At 48.1% G+C, this 13,527-nt stretch overlaps 1 long non-coding RNA gene across 1 annotated transcript in view; it reads right to left on the reverse strand.

Annotated features, from left to right (window-relative positions):
• LOC129381456 (uncharacterized) overlaps positions 1-13,527 on the reverse strand; it is a 100,655-nt gene that overhangs the window by 70,525 nt on the left and 16,603 nt on the right. Inside the window, exon 2 of the long non-coding RNA XR_008609630.2 lies at positions 2,868-2,978. This is a non-coding gene — a long non-coding RNA (uncharacterized lncRNA). The remainder of the gene's footprint in view (positions 1-2,867; positions 2,979-13,527) is intronic.

A 13,527-nucleotide genomic window follows, 5' to 3' on the forward strand; every position in this document is an offset into this window, starting at 1 on the left:
GCCCGTTTAGTCACTGTGGCTACCGCGGACGGTGTCGTTCGACGCCATGTCGACCAGATCCGGAAACGTTCATCAGACACAGACGGAAGCATAGAAACATGAAGTCCCGAGGAATCGCCTCCGACGACCTTAGGGGCACCGAAAAACGAGGCTCAAGACCCTCCCGAAGGGCCTGTTCCTGACCTTCGTCGTTCCGCAAGAACCAGAAAGCCAGTGGAGCGCTACGGCTACTAGGGGAAAGGAATGCTGCAGATAACCGGTTCGGAGCCACGTGCGCCTCTCCGCGCATGCGTCGATGTTCCCTCTTTCCTTCTTTCTCTCTTTTCTCTTCTATATATATTTCCGAGCTGGAAATAAAGCGTCGTCTTTTTTCTCTGCGAATCGGCCTGGATTTCATTGCGTAGCTGCCGGCCTTTGGCCGGTAGAACGTAACACGGACCCTGTGCCATCGTTCTCGGACTTCAGTAAAAAGGGGCCACGTGACCTAGAAAAGAAGAGTTCAGCAGAGAGAAAGGGGTTGGAGTGGCCCTTTTTGCCCTCTGAGGATGCCATCTTATACGCGAATCTTCTCCTGTTGTAACGTGGTAAATTTTCTGCGATCAAGCCAGATCGGCATCGAAGTTATTGACAATTCAGTCCTCCCTGCCAAAAAAGAAAAAGATGATATGCTCGCGGTTTGCGGCAGATGAACAGTGTGGAGCAATTGAAACGTTATACAAGGAGCGCGTGGCTGCCGACACTTCTTTCGCCAGCAAGGAGTGCCGGCACCACGTCAATGGTCAAACTAATCCAAGCGACCCACCAAACCCTTGCTTTCATTACTAGCGCTCAAAAAAGGGCGGAGTAACTTGCCTGCAAAAGAAAGCGCTGTAAAACATAGACAGAAACCTCACGCCCAAAAAAGGAAACACTGGAAGAATCGCAAAAAAGCATTCCTAAATTATGGTCACCACGCGAAGCACGAAAAAGCGAAAATGATGTGAAAGAATTGTGAGACAAAAGATATACAATATTGTCACGTGGCGGTGACGTTAAGAACACAGTGGCAATACTGCGAAAGGCAAAACTAGATTTTATTGGGCGAACCTGTGCCCACAAAACAGGCTACACTTTAAGCACAACGAAAGCGGCGAACACAGTCGGCGATCGTCGAAAATCTGATCAGCGAGGCAAGCGCGTCGGCTTTTATACAGCCGTCGTCGAATGTTCCAGACTAATCGTTCGGACCCGCGCGCCTTCCACAATGTTCTACACCATTCGCGTCACGCGATGAAATCAGATAACACAACGTTCGGCGGCAACAGACAGCCGGGTAGAAGCATCGATAACTTTCCAGAAACTTCGGATACATGCAGGCGCGTCCCGCGCTGTGCGATTACATTTGTTAGGTGGCGAAACGTGGTCGCCCGATAAAGATAAGTACACGTGTCAATATACAATGCTTGCGGTTAGACTTGCATGGTGTAACACTCGATATAACTAACACAGCTTCGCTGTTCAATTATGTTTATAGACTAGAAGAGGCGGTAATTTGTTTAATTTCAGTTCATTGGTGTTATTGCATATTAAACTTACAACTTCCCCCTCCTACTCGGTTTTCATTTATTTATCAGCAAATATTACAACCCTAATTCAACCAAGAAGTTCTTCTTTGTCGAAAACGGGACACAACAGTTCACACCACCAATTTAGTGCACAATAGATGCGCCACCAATACAGCGAGACGGCAAAAATTTTTAAGTCAGTTTAGTGAGAAACATGTCGAGAGACTTTTTCATGTTACCTGCTTCGCAAACATTGCCCTGTAATTTCTCAGGAATCTTCCCGGAGATTATGAAGGAAAACTAAGCGATAGAAGATCTAAACCCAAATAATACTGCAGCCTGACTCGCCACAGTTGGGTTGTTTACGGCAGATAGTGCGGTTTAATAGAGCCATTCGTGCATAATGAGATTAGAAGGAGCATGAAATATACGAAAGCAACCAGCTTAATGCGGAGAAATAGGGTGCACATTTTTAGTTCACGCACATTTCTGAATAACCAACTCTAAAAAACCTAATTCAAATACGTCACTTTATCGATATATGGCGCTTGAAAGCGGCCCGGCTCTGCTTCTGCGTCTGAAAGGATTTTCGTTGAATACAGCAAAGCACGTGGCGGAATTATGTTGTGCAAAATAGAATAGTGACAGAAACTTTATTTATGCACCTTTATGCACCACACAGGAATTGGACCACGAACTGTGCTTCGCACTCGCGCAGACGTAATCAGGTAACTGAACTAATAATTTGAGAGCAGGTCTTCTTGTTAATATGGTAATGTCGAAGTGCCAAAACATGAAAGTAGACTTGTATGACCATTTTTTTAAGATTTTAATTCAAGCATCTGCTGTAGTGTTTGTCAATGAGCAGCAGAATAAAGTGGCTTGTTTAATCAACTAACGATTCCATGCGGTCACCTTTGAAGACATGTCCGCTTGTGCAGATAAATCATCTGAAGTTAGATAATTCGAAAAAGCAATTGTTCTATTTTTCTCAGTGTTCGAACTAAAATAGAAAGACAAAAAGCGAAGCTCGGTTTAGTAGAGGTACCAGGGTAAATTTTCAACTGCATGCAATGCCTACGTTTCTACTGCTTTGCTCAACATTCGCCCATTTACATGATTCACTCGGACAACTGAAATTAACAGTGGTCTTAAATGGGTTTTGCGCCACTTTTAATTGTGTTGAAATAGATTATGTAGATTTATTTGGGCCAATATCTGCCCAATCATCTCAATGTATGTATGCGCCATTTCTGAAGGAACAAACAACAATGTAAGTGTACAAGGCGCCATAAGGGTCTTTGAGGTGAAAGGAATACTTACCACACATATGCTGGAACACGTTTGTAGTGCCAGCATGAAAAAAACATAACAAAACTTTACGCGCAGGGCACGGGTCCACTCCCTTGCACGCCTTTAACATTTCTTCAATTGCTGGGAGAGAGAAAAAACATTACTCTCAAACACATGCCTTCAATGCCATAATCATTTACGTTAAAAATGATATTCGAGTAAGAGTTTCAGAAGTCCACAATGTAGAAAAAAAGCTAAATATTTCGAAACTGCTGAGCTCTAGGTCTACCAGACATCTTAACCCAGTGACTGGGGAGTGGCGCTGCTGAGCTCGACCTCAATGGATCATTCCCGGCCAAGGCGACCGCATTTCAATGGGGAAGAATTCAAATGCTCGTCTATTTAGATTCAGGTGCACATTAATGAAGGCCAGATGGGCAAAATTATTCTGGACTCCCTTGTAATAACGTCCCCCTTAACCAATGTTTACTTTGGTACATAGAACCCCGGAATACAATTATTTATATCTCGTTTTATGGTGGGCTTCTAAGGCATGTTAAAGTAGTAGTTGTGCATCTTGTCTGCTCCCCTTCAGTCCACCTGTGTACGTTGCAGCTTCGCAATTATTGAAGGCTTACATAAAAACTGTATCAGCTGAAGGCAACTCCATTCTTTAAAATCGTAGTTAATAAGATGAAGCACACATCCGCAAGCAGCCATCATCACTTCTCAGTGTTCTGATAAAAATTCATGCAGAAACTTCTTTGGGAGTTGCCTGAGTATACGTAAGCATTGTGCCAGTTGCTCATCTCCACGCAGCCCAGGGTCACAATCATTGTTATGAAATTTGATTCGACCAGCGTAAACCCGTATCAACCCTGATCAGCCGTTATCAACCTTGTCGAACATGTTACGAATCTTATCGGCCCTTTCCGGTACCTATCAACCTGTATGCCCAGCGAAGCTATTGCCAAACCACCAGTACACTGGCTGAGGAAGGTATGCAATGTTTTATTGATGCTTCAGAGGCTTGTTTGAGTTTGTCCTTTATTGAAACGTAGAGTGTATTGTGTTGTATGGGTCATTTCAATGAATATATGCACTGTTCGCTTCACTTTGCTGCCACTTCTAGCCTCTTCCCTACGTGAGTATGAGTAGTAGTAGTAGTAAACGACTTTATTGGGCCCTGAGAAGCTAGGCGGAGGCCTGCTAGGTAGGTTCCCACCCAGCCGTTGGCTAGTCCCATGTCGGAACAGAGAGGCCATGCCTCTCTGCTGGTTCACGGGCCCTCTGGAAAGCCAGGAGCTGGGCGTCTTGTTTCGGGACTGTGATGGCCTTCGTCCAGTCTTCTTCTCGGTTAAAATCCTGTAAAACAGGGCACTGCCAGAGCATGTGACTTAATGAGCTAAATTCAGTGACGCAATCTGGGCAGAGAGGATCAATGTTCGGGTGGAGAGAGAGAGAGAGAAACTTTATTTGGTTCTTTCAAGGATTTAGCGTTTCGAGGTCTCCGTCGTCTTCTTGGGCGCCGGTGACTTGGAGCCTCTTCCGGCAAGGGTGGCCCCTATTCCAGGGCTCCACTGAGCCTACCTACCTCACTAGCGTGCTGCACTAAGGCCCTTTGGACCGTGAGCTCGCAGCTGGTAAGCCGACTCCCCCATTGCTCCGCACTCGGGTTATTGTGTTGGTGGAATGATTGATTGTGTTTACATTCCCATGTGACATGATATAGTGTGGGTGCGGCCCCGCACCATGGGCAGGTGTCTCTGTATTGTTGCGTACATTTTGTTTAGGATGTATAAATTTGGGAAGGAGTTTGTCTGCAATCTGCGCCAACTCGTTGCTTCCTCCTTCGTTAGAGCTTTGTGCGGTGGGGGATATTTGGCTCTCGTCCCTCTGTGTAAGCTTAAGATTTCTGTGTATCCTCCTTCACAAGCGTGTGGGGGATACTCCGGGGCGTGCGACTTCTCTGCTCGGAACGTGGTCTCTCGAGCTAGGCTGTCTGCCCTTTCGTTACCATCTATGCCTGCGTGGGCCGGAATCCAGATTAACTTGTGCGTAACGTTCCTCTCGGCGAAGTTGGCTCTGCCAAGAATTCTGAGGGCGGCTTTGCTAATCCTACCCCTCGTGTAATTTCTCCACGCTTCCTTCGAGTCCGTTAAGTTGTTTAGAGGTCTGCCTGTCCTATATCCTTCTACTGCCGCCAGCGCCACGGATATTTCTTCGGCCTCCGCTGTGCCGGCTCCCTTTGCCCTCGCACATGTGATCAGATTCCCGTCGCCGTCCACCACCACCACCGTGGCCGTGCGCTTCCCTTCTCGCGGGTACGTGGCAGCATCCGTGTATACCGTGTTGTCTAGTGCCGCTAGTGTCTTTTCCACGTATTCGGCTCTCGCCTGCCTACTGCTCTCGTGGAGGTTGGGGTCGATGTTCTTAGGCACTGGCCTAACGCTTGTTGTTTTTCTTAGGCAGTCGGGCACGTCTGCGTATCTATCTACGTGTCCGCTCGTGTCCCGTCCCAGCTTAGTCAGGAGCGCTCTCCCTGCACGGGTGCTGTTGAGTCTGGCTTTTTGCGTTTCGAGCAGGGCTTCCGCCAGTTCGCTGAAAGTGTTGGTTATGCCCAGTTGGAGCAGTTTTTCGTTTGACGTGTTTTTTGGCACATTGAGAGCCGTCTTGTATGCTTTCCTGAGTATCGTGTCCGCCTGTTTCCTTTCTCCTTTGGTCATCGCGTGGTACGGTAGCGAGTAGATGACTCGGCTGACGACCAGGCTGCCGACGAGTTTGAGTGTATCTTCCTCTTTAATGCCATATCTTTTTTGGGAGACCCTGTTGATCATCCGGCCCACCTGCTCCGTCGCTTTGCTTAGCAGGCTGATGGTGTGGCTGCATTTTCTGCTGCCCTGTAGCCACATGTCAAGGATTCTGATCATGTTCTTTTCCGGGATGTTTTGACCGTCAAGCGTTACTTCCAGTGTTGCTTCGGTGGGGTGTCTACTTACTCTCAGTAGTTCGGATTTTTCTATGGAGCATACCAGTCCCCTCTCTCTGGTGTACTTTTCGACACAGCGCTCAGCCTCTTGTAGCTTCTCTTGTTTTTCTCCCAGTGAACCTTGCGTGACCCAAACCGTGACGTCGTCCGCGTACATCGCGTGCTGGATGCCCTGAATCTCGCCGAGTCGTTTTGCCAGGCCGATCATCGCCTTTACACGGTGTGGAGAAGGTGTCGCTTCTCAACTCAGTCCTACCGTTGCCGTTCTGTCGGTTAGGAAGTCCTTCATGTAGTTGGCTATCAATCCCGATTCGAATGCTCTAACGGCTGCTCAGGAGTCCGTGTACACCATAGTGCGTTTTCATTCCAGTAATTCGTGAGCCTGTTCAGCCACATCGGCCGAGGAGGTCTTCAGCAAGGCTGCCAAGAGGAGTTCTCCCCTGTCATTGACTATGGCTACGGAGAACTTGTTGGCACTGGCATGTCGCGCCGCGTTAACAAACGTCTTCGTTCCGGATATGTCCTTTAAGAAAGTTCTAGCCCTCGCTAACCTTCGACCTTTATTTTGTTGGGGGCGGACATTTCTGGGAAAAGCGTCTACAATAAAGGAGTTCCTTGTCTGAATATCAAGTTGCGTGGTATCTCCCTGATTGAAGCTAGGACGGTGGCCTCCCGCATCCAGCAGACTTCTGCCTGCTGTGGAGTTTCATAATGTAATATTTCATGCTGATCTTCGTGCTTCTATTACCACGAAGTTGTGTTGTGTACTCCCAACGTCAGGAAGCCGATCACCATTTTGACACTTTTGCGCATAAGCGTGTCTGATTTATCTATTTCCATTTTCGTCCAAGTGAGGGCTGCGACTAGGTAAATGACATGGCTCATGAGGAAAGCATGGCGAGCCCTAAAGAGTATATCCTCGCCTATGCCGCCTTTCTTGTTAGACACTCTCCCAATTATTCTAGTAATGTTTCCAGTTTTCGTGGTGAGATGGGCTATAGTCTTAGCGTTGCAGCCCTTTGAGTCTAGTGAAAGGATTAGGATTTTGATAGAACCAACTCTCGGGATGGTGTGCCTATCTCTGGCACGAACGCTAATGACCACCTGATCGAGCGGCGTGAGTCGCCTAGTACCTCGCCTAGCATGTCTGTACAGCAGGAGCTCCGACTTTCCAGACGAGAGTTCAAGTCCTGTACCTTCCAAGAAAGACTCTGTAACATCCAGAGCCTCCTGTAGAGTTTGTTAAACCGTTGCCTCCGATCCTCCAGGACACCATATTGTAATATTGTCAGCATATAATGCATGACCTAGGTAAGGAATCGCTGCAAGGCTTGCCGACAACTTGCGCATTGCTACATTAAACAGAAGGGGTAAGATAAGTGCCCCTTGGGGAGTACCCCTTCTTCCGAGTGTGAAATATTCTGAGACTAATTGCCTCAACTTTATGGCTGCCGTCCTGCTCTCGAGGAAGGATGCAATGGAGAAGAATGCAACTCCCAAGTTCAAGGCCGATATCTCCTGAAGGATATACTCATGTGTAATTGTATTGAAGGCCTTGGATAGATCAAGTGCGAGGACCCCTTTTGCATCTTTGCTCTGAGAGTCGATTATCTGTATTTTGAGCAGGAGCATGGCATCCTGCGTTGAAACCAAGGGCCTGACCAACCATATACGGAAATAGTTCGTTCCACTCGATATGTCCAGACATCATGTTATGCACTGCATGTTCCGCTACTTTGCTAATACGAAAATTAAAGCAGATAGGACGGAGGTTCTCCAAGCTGGATGACTTACCTGGCTTGGGGATTAGAACAACTGTGGCCTTTCTCCAACTCTCCGGTACAACGCCTTCCTCCCATACCTCATTTATCTCCTTCACTAAAGCTTAACTTGCTTTGTCGTCCAAATTTCTTAAGAGCCCGTTCGTAACTCCGTCGGCGCCTGGGGCAGCACTTCTGTTTAAATTGTGCAGCACTTCCCTGATCTCAGCTTCCGAGAAGGGGACGTCCAGCTCTGGGGCAGGCGCGCCCTCACACTGAGGGGGGAGGAGGGGAGCGAGAATCTGGACATTGGTCAATAGTAAGGTATTTGTTGGCTAGTTTCCGAAATATGGAGGCTTCTGAGATGCCTTCCATTTTTCTCTTATTAATTAATCTGTCTATGACTAGTCTCTGATTACATTTGGATTGTCCATCGTCTAAGAGATGTTTGAAGAGGGTGCATTTGCCTCCTTTGCGAATTTTTCCATCCGCTGCCGAGCAGGTCTCTCTACATTGCTGTTTATTAATTTGGGAGCAATGCTCCTCAATGTGTTTATTGAGCTCCGCGATCTTTTTCCGTAGCCCGCGGTTGAGTCATTGTGTTTTCCATCACTGGAGGAGAGAGCGTTTGGTTTCCAGGAGGTGCGCTAACCTTGCGTCCATCCCTGGGACATCAAAATCTGTAACTATTTCCTTGGTGGCCTTCTCGACATTCATCTGGATCTGTAATAGCAGTTCACTAAAGTTGTATACTGCCTCATGTTCACCTCTTATTTTCCTAAAGAGGTTCCAGTCTGTGTATTTATAGGTTTTGGGAGAAGCTGCTATTATTTCGATCCTGAGTTCTATGATGTAGTGGTCGCTCCCCAAGTTCTCCTGTAAGTTGGACCACTTGGCCACCGCATTTCTAGTGAAGCTGAGATCAGGCATCGCGTCCCTGGCGTCTGAGTTTCCCTGCCTCGTGGGGAAACGTGGGTCCGAGACCAGCGTTAGGTTTAGGTCTGTACTTGCTGCAACTAAGTTGGCTCCTTTCTTTGTTCGTGTTACATAACACCAACCCGGGTGGGAAGTGTTGAAATCTCCAGCGGTTATTAAGGGATGCGATTTCGCAGTGGTTGCGAACCTATGTAGTAGTCAGCGTAGATTATGCTTAGAAGCCGAAGGAGAGCTGTACAAGTTAAGAATGAAAATTTTAAGTCGGATTTTTCCATGGGGGATGATTTCAATTAACTGTGCCTCGAGACCGGATTTCTTATCCGAGTTACAAATTTTGACCACGTGCTCCTGAAAAGAGGTGTCTTTCCTGAATTATGTGGCAATACCTCTGCCATTTTCTGCTTTTTGGCTTACCGAACGGTAGTCCGCTAAATTTACCTTCGCACTAAGTGTTTCTTGCAAGAGCAGCACGTGTGGCATTAACGCTTGTGCTTTGATTAGCTGCAATAGAGCAGCCTTGCGCCTTAAAAAGCTGGCGCAATTCCACTGCCAGGTAATTATGTTTCCGGTTTTTCCCGCCATTTTGATTTCTATTACACTTTCATAGCCTCCAGGGAACTCGTGTTATCAGGATCCTGCTGTACTTTCTTGGCTTTGGAATGGTGCCAGTGGTGATGGTTTTGATTTTGCTAGAGTCTATCACTTTCATTTTAGACTCGAGGATGCCAACTCTACGTGTTAGGTGGGAGATGTTACCGGCCATATGCTCGACATTGCTAGATTGAATAGCTAAGGCTTCTCTCATCTGCGTGAACGATTCCTCAATTGCCTTCAAAGACGCGAGTATGTTTGGCTCTGGCTTAGGGTCCTGAGCGGGGGACTCGTCAGTTTGCATGGGCTCTCGTTCCGTGGTCGCGGGTACGGAAATAGCTTTGCACTTATTCGACCCTTCTGCTTGAACCGGGATGGCTAAGGCTACTTCGCGGAGTTCACGCGAGTTACCGAAGATCTACAACTCAGACCTTAGCGCTCGTAGTGCCTCTTTTAGCTCTGCATATTCTTTCTTAAGGATTAAAATCTGAGATTGCACTTTTATGCTCTGGCGAGATGCCCTGTGTTACATTTTTACCGCTTGGGATGTTCATTTTGGCCTTGTCTGCCCAGGACATTGGTTCCTGGGTTCGGACCTTGGAACCCGATCGTCCTCTCGAACGGGAGCGTCTGCTGCTATTGTGGTGCCTTCTGGAGCGAGAGCGTGATCTGCTGCCTGGGCGCACTCTGGAATGGGAGCGGGAGTGCTCTCTCGATGCCGATATGTTGAAGGTGGGGGGGAGTAGAAGGGTTTCTCTCCCGCCATTGCTTCTCCGCCGCCAGCTGTGTCGAAGCCACGTGGTCCTGCCGCCAGCTGCGCGTGCTGTGCGCGCCTGCGTCGCTGCCGTCTTTGGCGCACGGTGTATGGCACATGGATGCGCTGTTTGCACTTGCGGTCTGCCGTTTCGTGTGCCCCACCACAGATGGTGCACTTGGGATCACATTGATGATCCTCTGATGGTGTGAGCGTGCCACATAAGCGGCATTTTTTCTGATCTTCGCCCCTCGGTCAAAGTTCCGCCATGCGGCCCAATTCTCCACACGCCTAACAAACGTCTACTTGCCTGTGATACAAGGAACAAGGGTAGCGAACACCATCACACAGGACGTTTAGGGGGACACTGTGTCCGTCTAACAACACGATCACTGTTGGTGTCTTCTTGATTCTTCGAACCCCCAGAGCGCCGCAGTTTCTCCGGTTGATGATCATCTGCGTAAGTTCTGCGTCACTGATATCCGGGTTGATTCCGCGGATCACTCCTTTGCATGTGCCGTCTGACGCAGCAGGCCGCCACTTTTAGACAATATTTGCCATACAAATCTGTTGAACCTTGGCGTAGGCGCGCACCCCGTGGCAACCCCGAGAATATTCGCGAAGGGGTTCGTGCACAACCTGTCGTCGAACGCCTGCTCCGCTGCTTCGGAAGCCGCCCTGGAGAGTTCACGCTTGAAGATAATAAGGTCCACCTTCTTAACATGCAACCCTCCACGAGGCCCTATAATGATCTTAAAGTGGTCCCTAATGAGGTTCGCGCTTATGGAAACTTCCACGACGTGTCATTCTGTGGTGCGGCAGTGCGGGCGCCGCCATTACCGCTTCCTTTCGCTGACGTGGGCGCGTCACAATCACATCGCTCGGGAAGTTTCTTGTTTCTCACGACTTAGATCCACCCTGAGCACTCCATTTCCTCCGTATTGATTTCCATGCCTTCTACAACCGAAGTATTGGGGTTGGAAGCCATTTTTGAGCTCGACGACGCGTTGGGCCTAGGCTCGCCGCCTGCCCGACCGCCCCGTATGATTTGGCACGTTAGGCGTACCTGCGCGCCAACGTGCCGTGCGGTGGAAAATTCTCGGGAAAGTTCGAAAATCCACCCACCGGTAAGATTTAGATAGCCGCTTGTTCCTTGGGGCAAACTGCGTCGTTTGATGCACATGTGGGTTGAGGCAAGGAATCTGGTCCAAAACCTTTGTAGAAACGGGAGCCGACGTGCTCGCACATGTTTTGCTTGTTTTGCTTGCTTGTGGCGGTATGAGCTATCGTTTAGGGTGGCATGAGCGATCGCATTCCTCCTACGTGACGGGCGGACAAACTTCTTGTTGGGTAGGCATAGGAATTCTTACCGGTTTAAGGAGTTGAGAATCACCCTGAATCTAGACATGGTCATGCTACATGCGTGTTGAAATGCGTCGATAAAGGTGGAATATGTCTCGCTATTTTGTCTATCTTATTCGTATTTGACGCACGATTACAGTGATGTTGTCTTCTCTAGCGTACACACTTCATTTATCCTGCCTCTTTTCAGCATTGGACACTCTGAAATGCACCCCTCAACTCAACTGCCTTGTTGCCCTGCACGCTGCTACAGGGCACAAGTCCTATTAGCCCCGACAATTTCCGGCTTCTGCGAAACACATGCTACTGCTATGGAGACGCTACCGCAGTGCGGTTCGTGTTATTATAGAGAAGCTCTCTTAGCGGCATCTGCTAACCGGAGTTAGGGGAAGTGCTGTAACGTATGAGATCCACGAGCATCAGTTTTACTGTGGGATCACAGTGCGCAGGTGTTTGTATTATTCGCGAAAAGTGCTTCGGATTTCGTGCGCTGCTGCACCCAGCAACAGCCGCGGCAGTCTGAAAGCTGCTCTCTCGATGCTGCTACTCCGGACTCACCTCGGAATAAGTATCCAATAAGGGAGTGTTTGAAAGTCTCCACAGTTGGCGTCCTCCATGCCTAAAGCCCCCGTATTCCCTGTCAAACGGAACAGCTGGCGCTCAGCGACGGGGTTTGAGGCCCCTGGAAGACCGGCGAGAATGTCTAGTGGGACTTTTGGTTTTGCGCATTGTTCTACCATATGTTAACGTTTCGCGGTGAAGCTGAACCGGGTATGGTGACCACAACGTGCCCTAGGCCATGCAGCGGGCTGGAATGGATCTCAATAGCTTGCTAAAAGTGGACTTATTGGCCGTAGTTGAGCAGATCACGTCGAGATTTAGGACACGTATGCTAAAGCCAGCGATTCTAAAGGAAAATACAAGCTGCGAAGCCTAGCAAGGTCAAATTGCTGGGGCTGTAACTCAGGCTAAGAAACAAACATCTGCTAAGCCACGAGGAAAAGCAGTTTCGCATGGAATAACTTAAGCACAACTTCGAGAAGTAACCTGAAGGCATCAAGCTTATGAATTACGGTATGAGAGATTTCTTTCAGCCTTTTTTGCTAGCAGCGAATAGGGTTTATTTTTCACGAACTTTGAGCGTACCTGCTCCAAGATTAGTTTGAGTTAGCGGACGTTAAGGCGATACTTAGTCCCGAACAGGCAGGCAGTCGCAGAGATATAAAGGGCGCTTTGTTGAGAAAGCTTAATCTCTCTTCCGAGGTGTTTAAAATAAAGTTTCTAGAGGCCCTGAAAAAGTCAGATGCAAGCTATTCGGGCTTGGTTATAAGCTGAAGAGCTTTCTGGGGAACTGGCTGAAAACTGTGGGTGCGTACGATATAGTACGGTGCCACTGTCAGAGGTCCTGACATGTGTTGGCTGGATGCATGGTACAAAAGAGGCCTTCCATTCAGTTTGTTCACGAAAAGCAACCAGTACCCCTGAAATCATCTTCGTGACGTGGTATGAACAGGGAAAAGCGTACGGTCCTGCGCATCACTGCGGCGCGCTATGAGACTGTACGCGGCTCTCTCATAAGTGGGGAGGACTTTCCGCGTCCTTACGTAAGCTTGAAACACGCATTTGACGCAGACAAAATCACCTCACTCGTCGCAAAGGAAGGCCCGAAAGATCTTTTGGTGAAATAAAAGTAGGGGCTTACTTAAATTCTCTCGAACCGGCCATCGAAGGATTCCTTTCAACTAGGCATAGGCCCTAAGATACACCATGTAATGGTTGTCAGGAAGCATACAACAAAGAGGGAACTTGAGAATGGTGTGGGGCCCTGTGCTACTCACAGATGCCCATGTAGCCGCATGATCACATGCTTCGAAATATAGTAACCTGGTTCACGTTTTGCTGACAGTGGAGAACGAATGGAATTAGCTGGCATCCATTCCTCCAGCGAGCAGTTAGTTGGATGCATTAGCAGCAGTCGAAAAGTTGGCTATAATAGTGTAAGAAAAATTCGCAGTTCCGCCCGAAAGACGAAGCACCGATTGCGCTATGAAATTATTAGATAGCTGTACGAAGTAAAGATAGTAGTTTTATCGGCCGTATAAATTTGTAAAAAATCTAATAATAACAAAAGTAACAATGATATAATGTGTAAGCGTGACTCAACGAGGATGTAGAAAGAAATAGACACACAGAGGCAGCCTTGTCCTTGTGTGTCTGCTTCTTTCCACGTCCTTGTTCAGTCGCCGTTACATATTCTGTCATAGATTCAAACCAACTAGCCCCTGAACGTGTCTTAAC

This window comes from Dermacentor andersoni, chromosome 11 (assembly GCF_023375885.2).
Source record: "Dermacentor andersoni chromosome 11, qqDerAnde1_hic_scaffold, whole genome shotgun sequence".
NCBI classification, from domain to species: domain Eukaryota; kingdom Metazoa; phylum Arthropoda; class Arachnida; order Ixodida; family Ixodidae; genus Dermacentor; species Dermacentor andersoni.